Here is a 22,229-nt window from a genome sequence, read left to right on the forward strand (position 1 = left end):
ACAGGGATTTTTATATTTTTCTTTGGAAGGGGAGGTTTGAGTTAGGGTGCAGCCTATAAATAGAAGCAGCCTATATTCATATAAATACAGCATTTTATGTTATTTTGTTAAACCATTTGGGTCCACTCTCATGATACAATATGTATCTCCCAACTATCTGCAAGAACTTTGAAGATCACCTCCATAAACATGGTTCTCAAGCTCTGTGCCTGATTTGATCACCTGATCTACCTTTTAACCAATTTATTTATTTAAAATATAAATGTACATAGGAACATGGAAAAGTACATAACTGGATAAAAAAAACCTGCGCAGTCCAAAAACTAGCACTTCTCAATCGCCCACTGCCTCAAATACCTATCCAATGCTCCCTTCAAATTTTCGACAGTATCTGCCTCCACCGCCTTACTGAACAGTTCATTCCACACATTCACCACCCTCTTTGTAACGCAGCTAAATCTGAACTGTCTGTTCACCCTCCCTCTGCTCAGCTTTCTTGTTTGAAGATACATTTAAAACAAGCTTAGAACATGGCTCACGTGGAGCACACCATAAAAAAATGTTGGTAGGATTTTTAAAAAATACTTTCAAAAATCCCTGTGAATATTATTGCATCATAAAAAAATCGACTGATCTAGCGAGGGTGTGGCTGGAGAAGTGATTAAGACAAAAGCAATACGATTCCACAAGGAGATAAAAAAAAGACAGCGTGCGATCGAAACGATAGCAATCTCTAGGAAAGCTGGATTATTTAGCGATTGTTGTTTGAAACCTCAACTTCTGCCATTGAAAGTGAGCTCATCAGCCATGAGCTCTCTACAGGTGATTGGTGACACTCGCCATCCAATCACAATGCGCCTATTAGCCATTGCAAAGTTGTTAACCCCAAGTCTTCTGTGGTTGTGTTTTAATCTTGGTGATAACACACGGCTGATTCCCCCACCCCCCTCCTCCTCCTCTGATCAGAAAGCTCTGGTGCCAGGTGGGAAGGGCAATGAAAACGTTTGCAAACAGCGATCGGATGGCTGTTTGATTATTTGTAAAATAGATTGGCTGCATCGGCTCCTGTTGTTTCTGAAACACAAGTAAGAGCATATCTTCTGATAATCGTTTCGGACAGGGCTTGTCAACATCCTCCCTGGATACAGATTGGTGAGTTTTTTTTATTAAAAAATATATATATCTTCGTATCCTTGTTAAATGCATAGATTTCAAGCTATTTAAAACCTTGCTTTTTAATACAACTTAAAACCATTTTATTTTTTGTTGTAAATTAAGAGCAGCATGGGAAAGATGACGAGTGTATTCATTCCCCTTTTGCTTTGGGTTCGATTCCGCCCATGCTGTCGCGTCAATCGTGGCTAAAGATACTGATAATTGCAAGCAGTTTTAAGAGCAGGGGAGGGAAAAAATAATCAACATTTAAAAAAATAAAATAAATAAACCTTTCACACCGACCAACAATACAAGAGAAAAATCATCGACAGTTTCCAAAATAACTTTATTGGATCGAGACTGGACTTTTTTTTCCCTCTTCTCTCCCCCCCCCCCCCTTCATTCTCCAGATAGGGGTAGCAGACAAAATGAGATAAATGTCTGCGAAGCTAAAATGCGTACGTTGTACGGTTCCTTTTTTTAACCCCCCCCCCCCCCCCAAAAAAATCCAACATTGATTTTCCATTTTCAATTCCAAGCCGATGAATGATAATGATAAATGTAACCTGCGTTACCAGCGGACACACTGTAACTCTTTCAGATTGATCCTATGGGTGAGGCTGCCGAGTGCTGAGGTATTGCTGGCTGCCCTTGGTCTGAGAGGATGACATATTCCACTGGTTCTATATTAAGTTATGGCTGGACTAATGGTCGTTTGCTTCTCTCGCTCTTTTGCAAATTCATGTTCCGTGTTCCGCGCCATTGGTGCCCAGCTCTAGAAAGCCTGGGGGGTGGCGAGAAGCTGTCGCTTTCCTTTTTAAAAAAAAAAAAAAATTCGTGTCGAATTTTAGTCGGTTTAATTGGATATTAAAACATTTAAAAGTTGGGCGTATTTTCAGATGTATTCGGGCTTTAATGTAATTTTTTTTTGCACACGGTGGAAGGTTTAACGACGCTCAGGATTGTTTGCATTGACTGTTGTTGGTGGCGCTGTTTTGCACTTCGAAAGGGACTTTGGATTTAATGTCGATTTGACCAAATTGAAAGAAAAAGGGGAAGGGGGGGGGAAGAGAGAAAAATAGGGGGTGGGCACAAAATCAAATAAAATATTCTTTATTGTTTTATTGTAACCGTAAACGAGGGGAAGGGGGGTCCACAGGCTGAGGAGGGAGAGAAAAAGGCACCAACTGTGCACTCCTAACCTTCCATTTTTTTGTCTTGGGATTATTGAGCCATTTAAAAAAAAAAGATCTTTGGCTCATCCTTGGTGAGGGCCCCCTGTTTAAAATGTACTGGCTGCTCATACTGCTTTTCACAAGGGGCGGAGATTTGATAAATTGTATCAAACGAGAACACTTTCATTTTATTGAGAATCCAGATGGATCTCTCTTTTACCCCCCCCCCCCCCCCTTCCTTCCTCTTTGCAAATCTTCACACGATTCTTTGTAACTTATCTCAACCTTTCTATTGAGTTTGAGATTTTTTTTCAATATATGACGTTACTGGAGTCGGGGAGATGTATTGCTGCAGAAATCAGGTGCCATTTTTTCCTTCCAAGTTTGTGTACTGTGAAAAGTGACGGTGGTGATAATGGTCAACGAAAATAAAAGACTGCATAGTTTTTTTTGAAATCACGACATGGAGTTGGTTTTTTTTTAAAAAAAAGCAAACGCCCATGGAGTTGATTAATCTGCTTTTGTTTGAACTGGGTATGTATTTATAGAATGATTGCATAGGGATAATAATGCATCTTGGATTTAAAAGTGGAGGCCTTGAGATAGAGTTAAAGCTGAATTGATAGTAGATGACAGACTTGGAGATGGATGTATTTCATGGAAAAAAAACCACATTGTTGAAACCTTTGCACATATGAAAATATCACCCAGAGCGCTCTGCTCTGGAACCATCCTACCCCAACACTAGTACAGGATCATGCAAGATGACGGTGTGTGGCCATTGTTGTGCCACACTTGCAAAAGGGTAGTAGTCGTATTTGCAGTATTATTTCTGTACAATCAATGTGGCTGGAGACTAGTAGAATTCTGTAGGTCTCAAAGATACTTATCCAGCAATGTGCCAGAGCAACTTAGCATGTCTGACCAGTCTTTGAATCGCTGGAGAGTGCCAGGTACTGTTCTGCCTCTGCAGAAGGAATAGAAAGAATATTTTTTTCTAAAATTACCAAGAACAATGGTCAGCAATTTCATCATATAGACTAAATGATGGAGTAAGAAATACCAGAAATATTTAATTGTGTCAATATGGGTACAAAGCATTTGAATCACTGTTGCCCAAGAGTTATGTGATCATAATTCTCATTGGGTGTTTATGGTTGTCAACATCTGTGTTCCTTTTATATTCAAGAATAAATTCAGAGTTGGATTGGAACTATCCAGAACAAAACAACTGCTCATTCAGCTTGCTGCAGCAAATAAGGTTGTCTCCCACTCACTCACTCACTCACTGGTGCAATCATAAAGCATATTTCTGTCTCTTTCCACCCACCTTCTAAAAAGAAGCATGTAGGGAACCAATGCAGAACATAGACCTCTGGCTGTGGATTCCAGCATGTATATGCACAGGAGTAACTGCAGTCAACACCCCTCTATATCCTTAGTCATAGAGACAAGCAGCACAGATGAAATGGTGGACTCCATTTCATACTGTGGATCAATTTGTGTATTGACTCTTGTACCAGTATGAACTCAAAACTGGAGTGGTGAGCATTTATTTATTGTCCATCTAGTTTGAGGAGTTTACATTACAACTTCCATTCTAGAATTGAATTTAGCATGGATTCACTGTTGCTTCTGCTTTTGTACTTTAAAGGAGCAAGGTGAATATTTTCAATTTAAAGTGTTAATATTAAAAATGATAAGGATTGGGTGAGTGTACTCTTCACCTCTGGTACCTGGATTCATAGGCACAGGAGTAGGATGTTCAACCTCAAACCTGCTCCTCCATTCAATTAGATCATGGTTTGATCTGCACCCTAACTCCATTTGCTCCATATCCCTTCGATACCCTTGCATAAAACAAAAATCTGTCTATCTCAGTCTTGAAAGTTCCAATTGTCCTAGCATTCACAGCCTCTTGGGGAGAGAGTTCCAGATTTCTACTACGCTTTGTGTGGTTAAAAAATGATTCCTGATTTCCCTCCTGAATGGCCTGGCTCTAATTTTAAGATTATGTTCTTTTATTCTTGATCTTCCCCCGGTAGAGGAAATAGTTTCTCCATATCTACCTTATCAAATCCTTTTAATATTTTAAACACCTTGATCAGATCACCCTTCAATATTCTGTACTAATATATAGAAGTATAATTGTATATTATGTATATTTATTGTAAGTAAAGTATTCAAATCCATCCCAGACTGACTAATTGAATCTCCTCTCTGCTGGTTGTGAGGGTTCTGCATGAAATTCATTTTGGCATTCTTAACCTGGTATTTAGTCCACAAATGCTTGCACCACCAAACTGCCCCTAATTCATCCATAAATGGACAATATCACTCCAAGGGCACAAGGATAGATAGTATAGAAAGTGGAAAATGTCATGCTGCTGGAGTTTGGGTGGTTCTCTGAGATTGGAAGTGAGGCATATTGGAGATAAATAGCAGACATTTTACTCTGAATTTTACCAACGCTGTATCTTAACTAGGACTGTTTGATGCCAGGTGCTCAAAATGGGAAATGTTTCATTTTTGAGAGCTAACATATTTTTCAAAAGAAAAAAAAATGCATAACAAACCTTGCATGAGGCATCCACCATTTTGGTTCTCCCCTCATGGCATGGAGCTGCTCTGCTAACTGTCTCCACAAGGAACTCCAGAAATTGGTATTTGAGACAGAGAAAAAGCAATGCATACTCTGAATTTCAGGATTAAGTATGTACTTTCCTTAAAGACCAATTGTGGTCAAGTGCTCCACTGAACTTTACTTTGTTCCTTTCAATGCTTCAGATACATTATCCAACATGCTACAGGTTGACTATCCCTTATCCGAAAACCTTGGGACCAGCTGTGTTTCGGTTTTCGGATTTCAGAAGGTATTATTTCAGACTGGGAAACTCTGAACATTAAATTAATTTGGTAATTAGTATTTGTATTTAATATAAATTTTAAAAGTTCAGGCTACCTCTTGCGACTGTTGCGTGTCTCATTCCCCTTCCTGCTTCTCTGTGCTGCCGCTCACAGTCTGTTTACAGCTCCCCCTGCTCCGTGTCTCATTCCCCTTCCTGCTTCTCTGTGCTGCCGCTCCCAGTCTGTTTACAGCTCCCCCTGCTCCGTATCTGAATTCCTTGACTTAGCGGGGGTCTGGGGCTCGACTGCCGCTGCCAGTTGTGGGAAAGCCGGATATCGGCTGACTCCTACGCTAAGCGGGCCTGCAAATCAGGTCAGAAAAGCATCGGCTGCGTCGGGTCATGTTTGGCACCACTCGGGTTATGTCGTGCGCACGACTTACGCTCCACAAAAAAACTTGAGGTTTTCGGTTTTCAGAAGTGCGGATAAAGGATAGTCTACCTGTATTTTGCCTTCCTATGCCCTCACTGTGTTTAAGTCCAGACTCCCTGCACTCTTATACTCTTTTTCAGGACCTCAGAACAAAGTGCCTCACTCTTTATCTTGCTGTGTTTCTCCTTCCTCCTCTTCTTCAGGTTTTTAAAACTCAAGCTTGGTATAATTTATTCATCTCATCTACTGCTTTACTTTGTTCAACCTTGGTTGTGTCTTCCATTATGGATTTCTGCTTAGCTTTCAGTTTCTCCATTTTTTGGAGGAAAAAAAAAAGGGGAAACAAATTAAAATGAGATCTGATGCCTTTGCGGTAAATGGAGCCATAGAGGATAGGAAACTCCCAGTTTTAATCTTCAATCTGTGCTGAGTTAGCTGCCGTCAGTTGTGGTCTCTGTCCCAGGCTAGTTTCATACAGCACAGAAAGGAGACCATTTAGCTCATCATACCTGTACCAGCTCTTTTGAAAGACCTATTCACTAAGTCACACTCCCCTGCTCCTTCTCCATAACTCTGAATTTTTCCTCTTCAAGTATGTATCCAATTCTCTTTTGAAAGTTACTATTGAATTTGCTTCGACCACCCTTTCATGCAGTGCATTCCAGATCATATCAACTCGCTGCATTTAAAAAAAAAAAAAAAAAATCTTCTCATCTCATCTTCCCTGTGGTTCTTTTGTCAATTATCTTATGTTTGTGTCCTCTGGTTACATAGAAACATACATAGAAGATAGGAGCAGGAGTAGGCCATTCGGCCCTTCGAGCCTGCTCCGCCATTCAATGAGATCATGGCTGATCATCCAAGTTCAGTACCCTGTCCCTGTCTTCTCCCCATAGCCCTTGATCCCTTTAGCCTTAAGAAATATATCCAACTCTTTCTTGAATATACTTAATGAACTGGCCTCCACCGCCCTCTCTGGCAGAGAATTCCACAGGTTCACCACTCTCTGGGTGAAGAAATTCCTCCTCATTTCAGCCCTAAATGGCTTACCCCTTATCCTTAAACTGTGACCTCTGGTTCTGGACTCCCTGGCCATCAGAAACATCCTTCCTGCATCTAGTCTGTCCAGGCCTGACAGAATTTTATAGGTTTCGATGAGATCCCCTCTCAATCTTCTAAACTCCAGTGAGTATAAGCCCAATCGACACAATCTCTCCTCATACGTCATCCATCCCAGGTATCAGCCTGGTGAATCTTCGCTGCACTCCTTCCATGGCAAGAACGTCCTTCCTCAGGTAAGACGACCAAAACTGCACACAATACTCAAGGTGTGGTCTCGCCTGTAGCAAGACATCCTTGTTCCTGTACTCGAACCCTCTTGCTACGAAGGCCAACATACCATTTGCCTTCTTAACCGCCTGCTGCACCTGCATGCTTACCTTCAGCGACTGGTGCACAAGAACACCCAGGTCTCTTTGCACTTCCCCTTCTCCCAATCTATTGCCATTCAAATAATAATCTGCCTTCCTGTTTTTGCCACCAAAGTGGATAACCTCACATTTATCCGCATTATAGTGCATTTACCATGTTTCTGCCCACTCACCCAACCTGTCCAAATCGTACTGGAGTTTTACGACATCCTCCTCACAGCATACCCTCCCACCCAGCTTTGTGTCGTCTGCAAATTTGGAGATATTACATCCAATTCCCTCATCCAGATCATTAATATATATTGTGAACAGCTGGGGTCCTAGGACCGATCCCTGCGGTACCCCACTAGTCACTGCCTGCCACTCGGAAAACGACCCGTTTATTCCAACTCTTTGCTTTCTGTCCGCCAACCAGTTCTCTATCCAAGTCAATACCTTGCCCCCAATCCCATGTGCCTTAATTTTGCACGCTAATCTCTTATGCGGGACCTTATCGAAAGCCTTCTGAAAGCCCAAATACACCACATCCACTGGTTCTCCCTTATCTATTTTACCAGTTACATCCTCAAAAAATTCCAGTAGATTAGTCAAGCATGATTTACCTTTTGTAAATCCATGTTGACTTTGTCCGATCCAGTCACTGCTTTCCAAGTGCTCTGCTATTACATCTTCTATAATAATAATGGACTCTAGCATTTTCCCCACTACCGATGTCAGGCTTACCGGTCTATAATTCTCCGCTTTTTCTCTACCACCTTTTTTTAATAGTGGGGTAACATTAGCTACCCTCCAATCCATGGGTACTGTTCCAGAGTCTATCGAGTTCTGGAAGATGACCAGCAATGCATCTACTATTCCTAGGGCTACTTCCTTAAGTACCCTGGGATGTAGATTATCAGGCCCTGGGGATTTATCGGCCTTCAGTCCTATCAATTTTCCTAACACCATTTCCCTACAAATACTGATTTCTTTCAGTTCCACCCTTTCATCAGACCCTATGTTCCCCGGCATCTCTGGGAGGTTATTTGTGTCCTCCTTTGCGAAGACAGAACCAAAATATGTATTTAGTTGGTCTGCTATTTCTTTGTTCCCCATTATAAATTCCCCTGATTCTGACTGCAAGGGACCTACGCTTGACTTCACCAATCTTTTTCTCTTCACATATCTATAAAAGCTTTTACAGTCAGATTTTATGTTCCTTGCAAGCTTACTCTCATATTCTATTTTCGCTTTTATTAATTAATCCCTTTGTCCTCCTTTGTTGAATCCTAAACTGCTCCCAATCCTCAGGATTATTGCTTTTTCTGGCCAATTTATATGTCGTCTCCTTGGATCTTATGCTATCCCTAATTTCCCTTGTTAGCCACGGTTGAGTCACCTTTTTTGTTTTATTTTTATGCCAAACTGGGATGAACAAATTCTGTAGCTCATCCATTTGGTCTTTGAATGTTTGCCATTGCCTATCCACCGTCAACCCTTTGAGTGACATTCCCCAATCAATCCTACCCAACTCGCTCCTCAGACCATCGTAGTTTCCTTTATTTAAATTGAGGACCCTAGTCTCTGAGTCAACTACTTCATTCTCCATCTTAATAAAGAATTCAATCATATTATGATCGCTCCGACCCAAGTGGCCTCGTACAACAAGATTGCTAATTAATCCTTTCTCATTACATAATACCCAGTCTAAGATGGCCTGATCTCTGGTTGGTTCCTCGACATATTGGTCCAGGAAACCATCCCGTAAACACTCCAGGAATTCCTCCTCCACAGTATTGTTACTAATTTGGTTGGCCCAATCTGTATGTAGATTAAAGTCACCCATGATGACTGCTGTGCCCTTATTGCACGCTTCTTTAATTTCCCTTTTAATGCCATCCCCAACCTCCGCCTTACTGTTTTGGAGGTCTATATACCACCCCCACTAACGTTTTTTTCCCTTTAGTATTTCTCAATTCTACCCATACAGATTCCACATCATCAGAGCTAATATCCTTCATTATAATTGTGTTAATCCCTTCTTTAACCAGTAATGCTACTCCACCTCCCTTTCCTTTTTGCCTATCTTTCCTGAATATCGAATACCCCTGGATGTTGAGTTCCCAGTCTTGGCCATCCTTGAGCCACGTTTCCGTAATCCCAACCAAATCATATTCGTTTACCTCTATTTGCGCAGCCAATTCATCCACCTTATTACAAATGCTCCTCGCATTAAGACACAAAGCCTTCAGGCTTGTTTTTTTAATGCTCTTAGACCTATTAGAATTATTATTTACTGTGGCCACGTTTGATTAAAACCGTTGATTTCTCTGACTGCCACTTTTGGTTTTTCTCCTTCCTATCTTTTGCTTTTATCCTTATTTCCCTTTCCTCTGTCTCCCTGCTCAGGTTCCCAACCCCCTGCCATTTTAGTTTAAACCCTCCCCCACAGCACTAGCAAACACTCCCCCTAGGACATCGGTTCCAGCCCTGCCCAGGTGCAAACCATCCGGTTTGAACTGGTCCCATCTCCCCCAGAACCGGTTCCAATGTCCCAGGAACTTGAATCCCTCCCCTTGGCACCATTCCTCTAGCCACGTATTCATCTGAAGTATCCTTCTATTTCTACTCTGACTAGCACGTGGCACTGGTAGCAATCCTGAGATTACTACCTTTGAGGTCCTGTTTTTTAATTTATCTCCTAACTCCCGCTTTTAGGACCTCATCCCGCTTTTTACCTATATTGTTGGTGCTTATATGCACCACGACAACTGGCTGTTCACCCTCCCCTTCCAAGATGTTCTGCAGCCGCTCGGAGACATCCTTGACCCTTGCACCAGGGAGGCAACACACCATCCTAGAGTCTCGTTTGCGGCGCAGAAACGCCTATCTATTGCCCTTACAATTGAATCCCCTATTACTATAGCTCTACCCCTCTTTTTTCCTCCCATTCTGTGCAGCAGAGCCACCCCTGGTGCCAGGAAGTTGGCTGCTGCTGCCTCTTCCTCTGATAAGCCATCCCCCCCCAACAGTACTCAAAGCGGTGTATCTGTTTGAGAGGGGGACGTCCACAGGGGACCCCTGCACTACCTGCCTGCGCCTAGTACTCTGCCTGTTGGTCACCCATTCCCTTTCTTCCTGTGCAACCTCTACCTGTGGTGTGTCCAACTCTCTAAACGTGCTATTCACGATGTCCTGAGCATCGTGAACGCTCCAGTATGCATCCAATCGCAGCTCCAGTGCCGCAATGCGGTCTGTCAGTAGCTGCAGCTGGATGCACTTCCTGCACATGTAGTTGTCAGGGACACAGGAAGTGTCCCTGAGTTCCCACATATTGCAGGAGGAGCATACCACGTGGCCCGGCTGTCCTGCCATGACTTTTTTTTCCACAGATTCACAGAAACCCCACAGTGCAGATAGAGGCCATTTCGGCCCATCGAGCCTGCACCGACACATATCCCACCCGATCCCCGTAACCCCACGTATTTAATCCCCCTAGCACTAAGGGTCAATTTTTATCATAGCCAATCAACCTAACCCGCACATCTTTGGACTGTGGGAGGAAACCGGAGCACCCGGAGGAAACCCACGCAAACACGGGGAGAATGTGCAAACTCCACACAGACAGTCACCCGAGGCCGGATTTGAACCTGGGTCCCTGGCGCTGTGAGGCAACAGTGCTAACCACTATGCCACGACTTACCCTTTAATTAATTGAATTTAAATTAAATCAATCAATCCCACTAATTACACTACAGTTAACTGGTTTACCAACAGTCCCCGCTACACCAGAGAGACCTTAAATAAACTATAAACCAGAGTTAAAGTTTAAAAAGAGAGAAATACTCACCAACCAATTACTTACCTGCTTCCTGGTGATGTCACACTTTGATTACTTTTTACACCTCTCCCCGCTGTTGAATTGGTATGCCTCGCCTCACTGCCGCCGGTTTCAAACTGCCGCTGCTCCCTCACGGGTCCGATGCTCTGGTCGGACCTCGCCTCACTGCCGCCAGTTTCAAACTGCCGCTGCACCCTCCTTCCAGTAGAAACAGTTTCTCCCTATTTACTCTAACAAAACCCTCATAATTTTGAATGCCTCAATTAAATCTTCCCTTAACCTTCTCTGCTCTGAGGAGAACAATCTCAGATTCTCGTCTCTCCACATAACTGAACATTCTGGTAAATCTCCGCTGCACCCTCTCCAAGGCCATGACATGCTAAGTAAGCAGGAGGGAGAATCTCCTAGGTTCCCTGTATCTTAATACTTTCTGTGACTTCTGCTGGAAAGTGCATGAATGTGGATGTCCGGCAAGGACAGGATCAAGCTTGGCTACAATGTCCTTTTGTTCAATAACTTTCCAAAACGCATTGTGCAGATTCACACATGAAGAATGGTCATTTGGGAAAGAGGCCAAAGGTACTGCCACCAGCACTTGTGGAACCATACTCCAACATTATTCAGCATCTTCAAGGGAAGAGGTCAAGGAGTTACATTGCTCAATATCAGCACGAGCTCTCAAATCTGATTTGGAACCAGAATGATCCCATATGGTACAGGTGCCAGCTAGGAATGGCTGTAAAAGAGATTTAACTAGAATGGATTTGTGGGGAATGTTAAATCATTCCAGATACTTGCTTGCAATAATATTTGATAATCTAACTCTTTCTGTTTAACATTGGTTTGTTACATAGAGCATCAAACTCGTGTTGTATAAATCATCCCCTTTGATGAAATATGCCGTAGCTCCACCATGAATTGAGAAATTCTATAATACACCCTGTGCACTCTATAGCTCAAATGCCTATTAGAGTGCTTCAACTTTAATTGAAGATGGAAGGAAGGAATGTTGGGTTGATGCTTGGACTTCCCTGTCCAGTTAAATAATGGACTCCTTGATATGTTCACTTATAATCATTCCAGTGAAAAACATGCCGATTTATAGATGATTGGATTATTTGCAGTTTCTGGGCAAAATTGCAATTTGATCAACAGGCAAGTATCTTCAAGTCCACGTGCAATCCTGCCCTGTAGGGAATAATGAAACAAAAACAGAAAATCCTGGCAATACTCAGCAGGTCCATCAAAATCTGTTAAGTAGGTTTTGGATATAACGTTTGAAAAGATGAGCAGCTTTTTAGTAGGATTGGAGACGTAGATTATAATTGGTTGGTTTGAAGTGCTATATTTTTACTAATAGTGTACTAGGTGCTGGAGTTGAGAATGTAACCATTCTTCATGCTGATCAGTGGCAATAACTTCTCTGTATTTGTTGCATTTGAGGTGGCTGGCAACTTTTGAGAAGGAAGCTTACAGCAACCCCTAAATTCTGATTCCTTGTTATTTAATATTATTTTAAAAAATCTGCAGTGTTGCATAATTAATTCTAAAACAGATTCTTCTGTGGACATCTGTTCTAGAATGGAGATAATTGTTCTGATGTGAAACAGCATTCTATTGTTAGGAACAATTGTCAGAACAGGAAAAATAGATTTTTCTTCCTTTTCTCCCCCTTACCTTCCAGAGGGTAAGAACTGTTGATTTTTCATCAAGTGAATAAAGGTAACGATCTGCTTTTAATAAGAAAAGCTACAATGGAGCTGTGTAATGGGCAACTGTGTGATTTTTTTATTTAACATGCCAGAAGCAAATTTTATGCCTATTAAAGCATCTTTGGTATGGGGAAATAGACGATATCCATGTTTGCATCCAGTGCCGGGTCACATATACTGCAAGTTAGATCTAGGGCAGCTCTTTTTATGCTGTCTAATATCGAAATAATACCTCCTACTGTGCCAGTTTCCATTTCTCACACCACACAGCTAGAGGAGTGAGATTTTCAATTAGTGCCAACTTATGGACGGTATTGGGATGTCCATTGGGAACTGCTTGAAATCAGATTCATTTCATTTAGGATCAGTGCAGCTGAACCGCATTCTAAGGTTAAAAGACAGTTGTGCCACCCAAGTTAATACAGATTTAATTATTTATAGCTTAAATTTTCCTTTTTGGGTTGCAGAAATTTTACAGAATTTTGTCCACTGCCATGGCAATTGTTAGCTGACTAACAAGAGATTGCAACAGTGGATCATTAGGGACTTCCTCTGCTTTCCCTCCACCACCCCTATGCACGCACGCACGCGCACACACACACCTACCTCCTTTGCGGTGCGATGCCCAAGTTCTTTCTGATACCGCTCCACAGTAATATCAGAACGTAGCATAGCAAGAGCTATAAGCCCTCCATGCTAATGTTGGTGCTCCAACATACATCGTCACTGCACTGCCCAAATGATTTTTTTTTCACATCACTGATTTTGCAGTTAAGCTGCTTTGTGAATGTCATAAGGCAGCTCCTGTGACATCGTAAAAGTTAATGTCACAAAGATCTGTGGGGAGTAAAATATCAGCTGTTGCTGCATTCCTCCAGAGCTATACCACTGACGAGTGCTTTACCTCTCGGCTTTATTGCTAAGAACAGATATTAACTGGAAGAGAAGTAAATGGAAAGCTCTTGGCTATAACCTTAGACTTTCACGTACTCGGCACAGAAATGTGAGTTCTCTTTTCTTCCCCAGATACTCTAACTCAAAATAAATTTGTGAAATACTACTTCTGTTTCCCAGTAACAAGAATAAGCAAACGGCGTGATAGATGTTTATAGTCAGTACTTGAAAGCCATTTTATGTTTAATTACTTTGGTCTTTCTCTCAACAAAAATAGCCAGAGACAGTAAATAAGTTGAAGATAAGGTGGAAGTGAAATTCAGCAGGATATGTAACATTCAAAATGGTGAACTGAGAGCTTTGAAATAACCATGCATCTCACTATAAATGTAAAAACTGTTTGCCTTCCAGACACGCACAGCAATGGTGGAGTGTTTTTGCAAATTGTTATCAAGGCTTCATTTTATTCCACATAGTAAGTAATACTGTTCCATTCGGTTCCATTTTTTTTATCAGTTGTGTATAAAACAGAGTTCTGTCTTTTTCCCCCTCATCTCCTGTATGCCATAAATCATTCCCTGACTGGGGACAAGCATGTTTCCTGCTCCCAGGCTCTTCAAGCAGCTACTAGGAGGTATGTTGATTGGAAGCTCATTATTTGAGGATTTGTGAGTGTAAATCCTTATTTAGCCACTTTTTATATTGCAACATTAATATTTTGTGCCATTCCTTGGGTTCCACTGTGCTTTAAATAAAAGGAATCGAGACTTTATGGGGTCGATTTTTCCTGGAGCCGTCAGGCGGGGTTTCGGGCATGTGGAGGGGGAAAATCGCAAAATTAGGGGGTCGCGACCCCCCCCCCCCCCCCCCCCCCGTCCGACTTTCACCCCAGCGTTTCAATCCGACCCAAATCGGTCCCGCCCGCAGCAGGTGGGACTGGTCTTTAGGCACCCTAATCACCAATAATTGGCATCTATAATGCCATTTTAAGGGGCCCTTGCTACTTTCAGCCTTTTCCCATGCTAAACACGCCTGGTGGGAACACCGCTGATGAAACCTGGCGTGAACAATATCGGCTCGCTTACTTTCAGCTGCAGGTCAATCAGGAAAGAAGAGATTTAATCGGACAACATATTTGTAGATTGCAGGACCTTGTTGTTTCAGGCTTGGGGCAACTTGTTCAAGGCTTAGGCACAGCTGTGGAAGGTTGGAGCCTCACACACTTCTCCAGTGTGAGCTCCTGGGAAGCACCTCTCAGCACCCTCACTCAGCGCTTCCTCAACGGAGGCATCTACCAGAAGTATGGGAGGCCTTTTTTCCCTTCCCTTCATGCCATTAGAGGATCTCCAGCAGCAGAGGCGTCAGCAGCAGAACCAGGAACAGCAGCATCAGCCAGGCTACTGCTCAGTCACCTGAAGCTGCACAGGCCAGAAAGGGCCAACGCTTGGATGTGGCTTGAGAGCACCTTGCTGTGCATCAGGGGGCCATGGGGACCCGTATCTGCACTGGCAGTCCTACTCAGAAGGACTTCCATGAAGGTCTGGTTTCTCTGTTCAATAGATGCCCATCGCTCCTCAAGAGATGTCATTCTATTATGAACACTCACCATGTTTTCCATACCCTGGCGACTTATCTCCTCCATGGAGGGTGCCAACCTTTCCATGGTGATGCGTTCATGCGCCAATGACTACGCAAAGGCTCAGCTCATCTTTGCTATGGACTCCTCCACACTGGCAGCAACCTTAGAGACAAAACCTGCCAGAGACTCCTGCATCTGTGCATGGAGTTCCATCACCTCTGATCTTACGGATGGACCCAGAGGCAGAGGGTCGACATGCAGCTGAGCTGGCAGAGTCCTGCGCCCTCTGATGAGGACTCTCCACTGTTGTCCCTGTCTCCACAATCTGCTGATGCTCACTTGTGAGCTGTGAAACACCAGGTGACAACACTACTATGTCCCGAAGGTTCCCCCCGAGGTGTGAGTGTCTGCGCTGGTGCTGGGTGCGCTTACTTCTACTGACGCTGTGCCCTCAGAGGTTGGAGCTTCCTCTGAGGAGTCTGGCTGCACAGCCTCTTCCTCCTCCACAGTTGGGACGGGGGCTCTGGATGGTACTGTGGGGGAGTAAAGGAAGGAGTTAGAGATGTAATGCCAAGGTCTTCTGGTGACTCCCAGCGAGTTGACATCTGCTGCCACCTGCATCCATGCAGCCTTGGTCTCAGTGGGAGGCCTCTTCCCCTCTGACCTAGGGAAGAGGACCTCCCTGTGGGCCCTAACCCTATCCAATAATGCCTGCAGTGAAGCCTCGTCTAATTTGGAGACAGCTCGGGGTCTGGCACTGGCCACAGCTGCTGCAGGCTCCTCTGCCATCCTGTGTGGTTCGTTTGGAAGCCTTCAGAGGATGCAGTGCTTGCTGTGGACCTTGAAAGCACCACGAATGATGACATCATACTGTGGGGCTTTCTGACTGGAAATAGTCAATTAGCAAGGGTTCCCACATGCTGGAAATGAATTGGCCAATTGAGGGAACATTGCATCGATGTGGCAGACCCATTTAGATTCGTGTGGGAACCCTGACATTCAGGGAACCCGACAATTCCCCGCACCTGCGGGAAAATCAGCCCCTATATTACAGTAGTTGATCTTCTGTGGTATTGCTTACAGAGAAAAATACTGGTTTTGGTGCTTGGGTGCATTTGTTTTTTAGTTTTACATACAAGACATTCACTGATTCTCCATGCTGCTGTAATAAAAAATGATATCTTTCTTTGTGAAAAGGAAATGTCTGAGATCTTCCTCGGTGCACCTCTGAACCATGGAGATGATGGAAAAATGTAACTAAGTTAAATAAATTGTATATTTCTATGGTTAAAAGTTAAATAGATCTTTTTTGAAAAGGCTTCACAATACAATGAAATCTTTCTATTTCTTTGAACATGAAAGTAAACTTCACAAAGGATTTCAATGAACAGGTTGGCTCAGCAATGGCTTCTGAGCTTTTGGAAGGCTTGGGTCTTTGGTAAGCATAGAATGGGGTGGAGGTGGGGAGGAAATTGTCACTTTGAACCCTCTGATTTAATCCATGACAACACAATTGTAAATTCCACAGGCTGGTTGGTGAGAAGCCAGTAAGCTTGCTGAAAAGGAACACTCAGTAGGGATCAATGAGCCAGCTAGGAAGCCAGATTCACAGCAAATCAAATAGCTGCCTCAAAAGTGGCACTCGCTCCTTTTTTTTCGGTAACTAATTGCTCTCCAATGACATTGCTTAAATGAAACTGTCGGGTGGATTTTGACGTTTGGGCGACCGACTGGTGGAGCAGGTCAGCCGCCCAACCTTTGGGCCAGCAGAGAAGCACAAGCTATTTTGCTGGAGGAATTCCCACAGCCCTGGTGTCGAGCCTGGCAGGCAGGTAAATCTGGAGGGGGGGGGGAATTAGTCTCGGTGGGGAGGGCAGGGGTGGGGGGGCGTGAGCCCAGGTGGTAGCGGCCCGAAGTATTCTTATGGAGCCTTGATCCAGATGTGGTCGTAAGAGCTATGCTTAGCATCTGGGGGCATTCCACCAAGGAATCCCAGCAAAACTCGATCAATGGAGTCAAATGGAAAATCTTCCAGTGGCTGTGTCAGATCTAACCTGCAGGAAGACATTTATCATTCAGAGGCTAATCATTGCAGCCCCAGAAGATCGCTCCAGGAGTCCCTAAGCCCAGCCATTGTCAGGGCTTCATCAATGATCTTCCCTTCACCGTGAGGTCAGGAGTGGGGCAGTTGGGGGATTATTTCACAGTGCAATTCCATTCACAACTCCTCCAATAATGAAGTTGTCCATACCAGCCTACAGCAGGATCTGGACAATATCAAGGCTTGGGCTGACAAAATGATGGGTAATGTTTGAACCACGTAAGTGCCAGGCATTGATCATCTCAAATGAGAAAAAGCCCAATTCTCTTTTGACCTTTAATGGCATAATGATTGCTAAGTACCCAACAATCAATATCTTAAGGGTCACCATTGGTCAGAAACTTAACTGGGTCAACCATATGAACAATGTGGCTGCAAGAATAGGGCAGAGGCTGGACATTGGTACCTTCTGAACCTTAAAAGCTCTACCATCTATAAGGCTCAATCAGGAGAATGATAAGAACATAAGAAACAGGAGCAGGAGTAGGCCATTTGGCCCCTCGAACCTGCTCTGCCATTCAATAAGACTATGGCTGATCTGATCTTGGACTTAACTCCACTTCCCTGCCCGCTCCCCATAACCCTTGTCTCCCTTATCGTTCAAAAATCTGTCTATCTCCACTGTAAATATATTCAATGACCCAGCCTCCATGGCTCTCTAGGGTAGAGAATTCCACAGATTCCCGACCCTCAGAAGAAATTCCTCATAATCATAATCAACTTTATTGTCATTGTTAGTGCACAAGTGCAGTACAACGAAATGTAGGTTTGCGGCTCCCGAGAGTGTACATTTAGATTAATTCTTCCTCATCTCTCTTTTAAATGGACAACCCCTTATTCTGAAACTATGCCCCCTAGTTCTAGATTCCCCCACGAGGGGAAACATCCTCTCTGCATCTACCTTGTCATGCCCCCTCAGCATCTTATGTTTCAATAAGATCACCTCTCATTCTTCTAAACTCCAATGAGTATAGGCTCAACCTTTCTTCGTAGGAACAGAAGTAAACAATACAGCCCCTCGATCTGTTCTGATCATGGCTGATGTGTACCTCAAATCCATTTACCTGCCTTTAATCCATATCCCTGATACCCTCGCCTAACCAGAATCTATCAATCTCGGTCTTGCAAGTTTCAATTGACCCAGCATCGACAGCCATTTGGGAGAAGAGTGTTCCAGATTTCCACTATTTTTTGTGTGGAAAAAGTGCTCGACTCCATCAAGGACAAAGCAGTTTGCTGGATTGGCACCCATGCAACTGGACTCCGTATTCACACTTTGGCTACAGTGGCTGCAGTATGTACTATTTACAGGATGCATTCCAGCAACTCGCCAAGATGATTGTTGGCACCTCCCAGAACCATGACCTCTTATCACTGAGAAGGATAAGACCAGCAATATTGTGGGAACACCATCATCTCCAAGTCACACACAATCCTGACTTGGACATTTCATTGGGTCAAATCCTGGAATTCTCTACCTAACACCATCATGGGGGAAATCATCATAAGAACATAAGAAATAGGAGCAGGAGTAGGCCATTTGGCCCTTTGAGCCTGCTCTGCCATTCAATAAGATCATGGCTGATCTTCTACCTCATCTCCACTTTCCTGCACTATCCCCATAACCCTTGATTCCCTTAATATTCAAAAATCTATCGATTTTCTGTCTTGAATATACTCAACGACTGAGCCTCCACAGCCCTCTGGGGTAGAGAATTCCAAAGATTCCCCACCCTCTGAGTGAAGAAATTTCTCCTCATCTCAGTCCTAAATGGCCAACCCCTTATTCTGAGACAGTAACTTCTGGTTCTAGACTCCTCAGCCAGGGGAAACATCCTCCCTGAATCTACCCTGTCAAGTCCTGTAAGAATTTTGTATGTTTCAATGAGATCACCTCTCATTCTTCTAAATTCTAGAGAATTTGGCCTAGTTTACTCAATCTCTCCTCAAAGGACAATCGCCTCATCCCAGGAATCAGTCTGGTGAATCTTTGTTGCACTCCCTCTATGGCAAGTATATCCTTCCTTAGGTAAGGAGACCAAAACTATACACAATACTCCAGGTGTGGTCTCACCAGGGCCCTATATAATTGCAGTTAGACGTCTTTACTCTTATACTCAAATCCCCTTGTAATAAAGGTCAACATACCATTTGCTTTCCTAATTGCTTGCTGTAACTGCATGTTAACTTTCAGTGATTCTTGTACAAGGACACCCAAGTCCCTCTGAACACCAACATTTCCCAATCTCTCACCATTTAAAAATACTCTGCTTTTCTATTTTTCCTACTGCATTGGATAACTTCACATTTCTCCACATTATATTCCATTTGCCATATTCTTGCCCACTCACTTAGCCTATCTATATCCCCTTGAAGCCTCCTTGCATCCTCCTCACAACTTACATTCCCACCCAGCTTTGTATCATCAACAAACTTGGATATATTACATTTGGTCCCCTCATCCAAATCATTGATGTAGATTGTGAATAGCTGAGGCCCAAGCACTGATCCTTGTGGTACCCCACTAGTTACAGCCTGCTGATCCTCAATCCATCCCATGAGCCCTAATTTTATTTAATGACCTTTTGTGTGGCACCTTATCGAATGCCTTCTGAAAATCCAAATCCACTGGTTCCCTCGGATCTATTCGGCTAGTTACAACCTCAAAAAACTCATAACAGATTTGTCAAACATGATTTCCCTTTCATAAATCCTTGTTGACTCTGCCCAATCCTATTATTATTTTCTAAGTGCTCTGTTACCATGTCCTTAATAATAGATTCTAGTATTTTCCCTACTACTGATGTCACCTCGTGGACTCTAGGGATTCAAGGCCCATCAACTTCTCTGGGAATTCAGAATGGGCAATAAGTGTGGCCTTGTCAATGTGGCCCAACATCCTGTGAAATATTAAAAAAAAAAATGTTTTAATAGGTATTTTCTCAGTACAATTTAATTCTATCGCTTGGCTTTTCTACACCCAAAGCAGCATAAATTCTAATTGTGCTTTCTATTTGGCATTTTGTATATATTAAAAAAAAATTCTTGGTATGTGGACAGGGTCAGTATTTATTGCCCATCCCTAGATGCCCTCAGAAGGTGGTGGTGGTGGGCCACCTTCTTGACAACTATCATGTTATATTTGTGTAGCAGTTTGATATAACTGAGTGTCTTGCTAGGCTTCTTCAGAGGGCAGTTAAGAGACCATATTGATGCGGGACTGAAGTCTTGCATAGGCCAGACCAGGTCAGAAGCAGTGAACCAGTTGGTGTTTTTGCAACAGTTTTGTGGTCATTTTTACAGATGCCCATATTTCCAGATTAAAAAAAAAAAAATTGAATTCAAATTCTGAAAGCTGAATTCTCAAGCTGCCATGGTGGGATTTGACTTTGCAGGCCTCTGGGCTACTAGTCCAGCAACATAACTACGTTACCGTATTAATATTCTAAGTGATGACAATAATTAAGTATAATCTCTCGCTCATGTGAAACTATTGTGGAACTATAGCTTGCTTCTGTATCCAGGATACCAGAAATCTGATGTAACATGCTGCTAGGAAGTCAAAATGGAAGAAGAAAATTAAAGAGTGAGTGGTAACTTGTGACAAACTATATTTATTCAACAATAGACACTAGGAATCAGCCTAGAGATTGTGAAACTGATTAGAAATAGGTCTCTCTAGACCTGGAAAATATGATAAATGTAATGATAGCCTGACGGTTAAATTAGTCTTGTGCCAGTAACATTTGTTCAAAACCTCTTTTGGCAAACTGTATTAAGCCAGTCTTTCTCATGGCTTGACTACGTATCTTGTATCCCACATAACCAATCAGCTTGCTCAAAAGCTACAATCTAGATATGACACTCGGCTTTTTAATTTCCTGTATTGTGGTTAGTATAAATTGGATGATGTGAAGTTTTATAATGATTGCACATAACAAGGTATACAATATTTCAATGTAGTATTCCATTGTTAAGGTGTAAGTTTGCATTTCCCTTGAGGTTGTGTTTACTTATAATTATTAAGTCATTTGGTTTAATTGTTTGGTCAGTGAACTTTGCAGATTAGAATATTCCCATTAGTTTCAGGATGCACCTCAGAAGCACCCAGCACTTTGAGATTTGCATTTGTAAGAGTGTAACATCTAGGTATGCTTATGTACCATTTTCGATATATTATTTATCTAGATTTCTTTGACATCTGTTGGTGAAACTTGAGCTGCTCATGGCTAGTCAGAGGATGTGCTGTTTTGGAAACCTAGGAACATTATACCGTATAAAGCATTATTCTGCTATTAAACAACAGAGCAGTGGGATTAGTTTTGGATTGGTCTCGGAGAGAACCAGCACAAACACTACAGACCAAGTGGTCGTCATCTGTCCTGTAAACACATAGGCCTAGAAATTCAGTTGTTTGCGCCAGCCGCTAGCGCCTTAGGAGGAGGCGATGTGGGGCGCTAGGCGGCTAGCGGCCGGGCGCAGCACGATCTGCGCCTCTCCCCAACTTCAGTAAAGATTTAGCGGCGGCGCAAAGCCTTTGCACGCGCTCAGCTGCGCGCGCAGATCCTGACATCATTTCATCGTGCAACGCCCTTTGTGCCCCCCAAACCGGAAATTCAGTGGCACTGGCCTATTGTGCGCCTGGCGCCCCTAGCGACTAGTAGAGGGGAACGGTTCCCAGTCGCTGCGGGGCACGGGGGGCGCAAATTAAAGGGCACTCCTCCTGCAGTAGAAATGGCAGCCATTTTGCAACACTCCTTCTTTGTGAGAGACGGATCTTTGCAGAGAGACAAAGGTAGAGAGCTTTCTGGTTTGGCTCAACACTCGCACAGGTACTTGTGGCTTCAGGCCACAGCTTTGCACTTGTCTTTAACTTCAGAGCCATAGCATTGATTGGAAACATATAATGGGGGCTGCAATGAGTGCAAACGTTGGCCTTCTCCATTGCATTCAAAGGGCTCAGAGACGCCGTGAGAGAGTGGCAGTCATGGCCAGACGGAGAGGGGGCAACAGGCGTCGGCAAAGGAGGCCTTACCCACCCAGGGTATACCGCCAGCAGTTCTCGTATCTGAACATGTCTGACG

The 22,229-nt window shown here is 43.3% G+C and overlaps 1 protein-coding gene across 1 annotated transcript in view; it reads left to right on the plus strand.

Annotated features, from left to right (window-relative positions):
• Positions 1-935: 935 nt before the first annotated feature.
• Positions 936-22,229, plus strand: part of LOC147117052 (enhancer of polycomb homolog 1-like) — a 245,519-nt gene continuing 224,225 nt past the window's right edge. Inside the window, exon 1 of the mRNA XM_085987654.1 lies at positions 936-1,152. The gene's annotated coding sequence lies outside the window, so the exon portion shown is untranslated. The remainder of the gene's footprint in view (positions 1,153-22,229) is intronic.

The sequence above is a fragment of the Somniosus microcephalus genome, chromosome 5 (assembly GCF_052327205.1).
Source record: "Somniosus microcephalus isolate GS21.2 chromosome 5, FLI_Smic_1.0, whole genome shotgun sequence".
Taxonomy (NCBI): domain Eukaryota; kingdom Metazoa; phylum Chordata; class Chondrichthyes; order Squaliformes; family Somniosidae; genus Somniosus; species Somniosus microcephalus.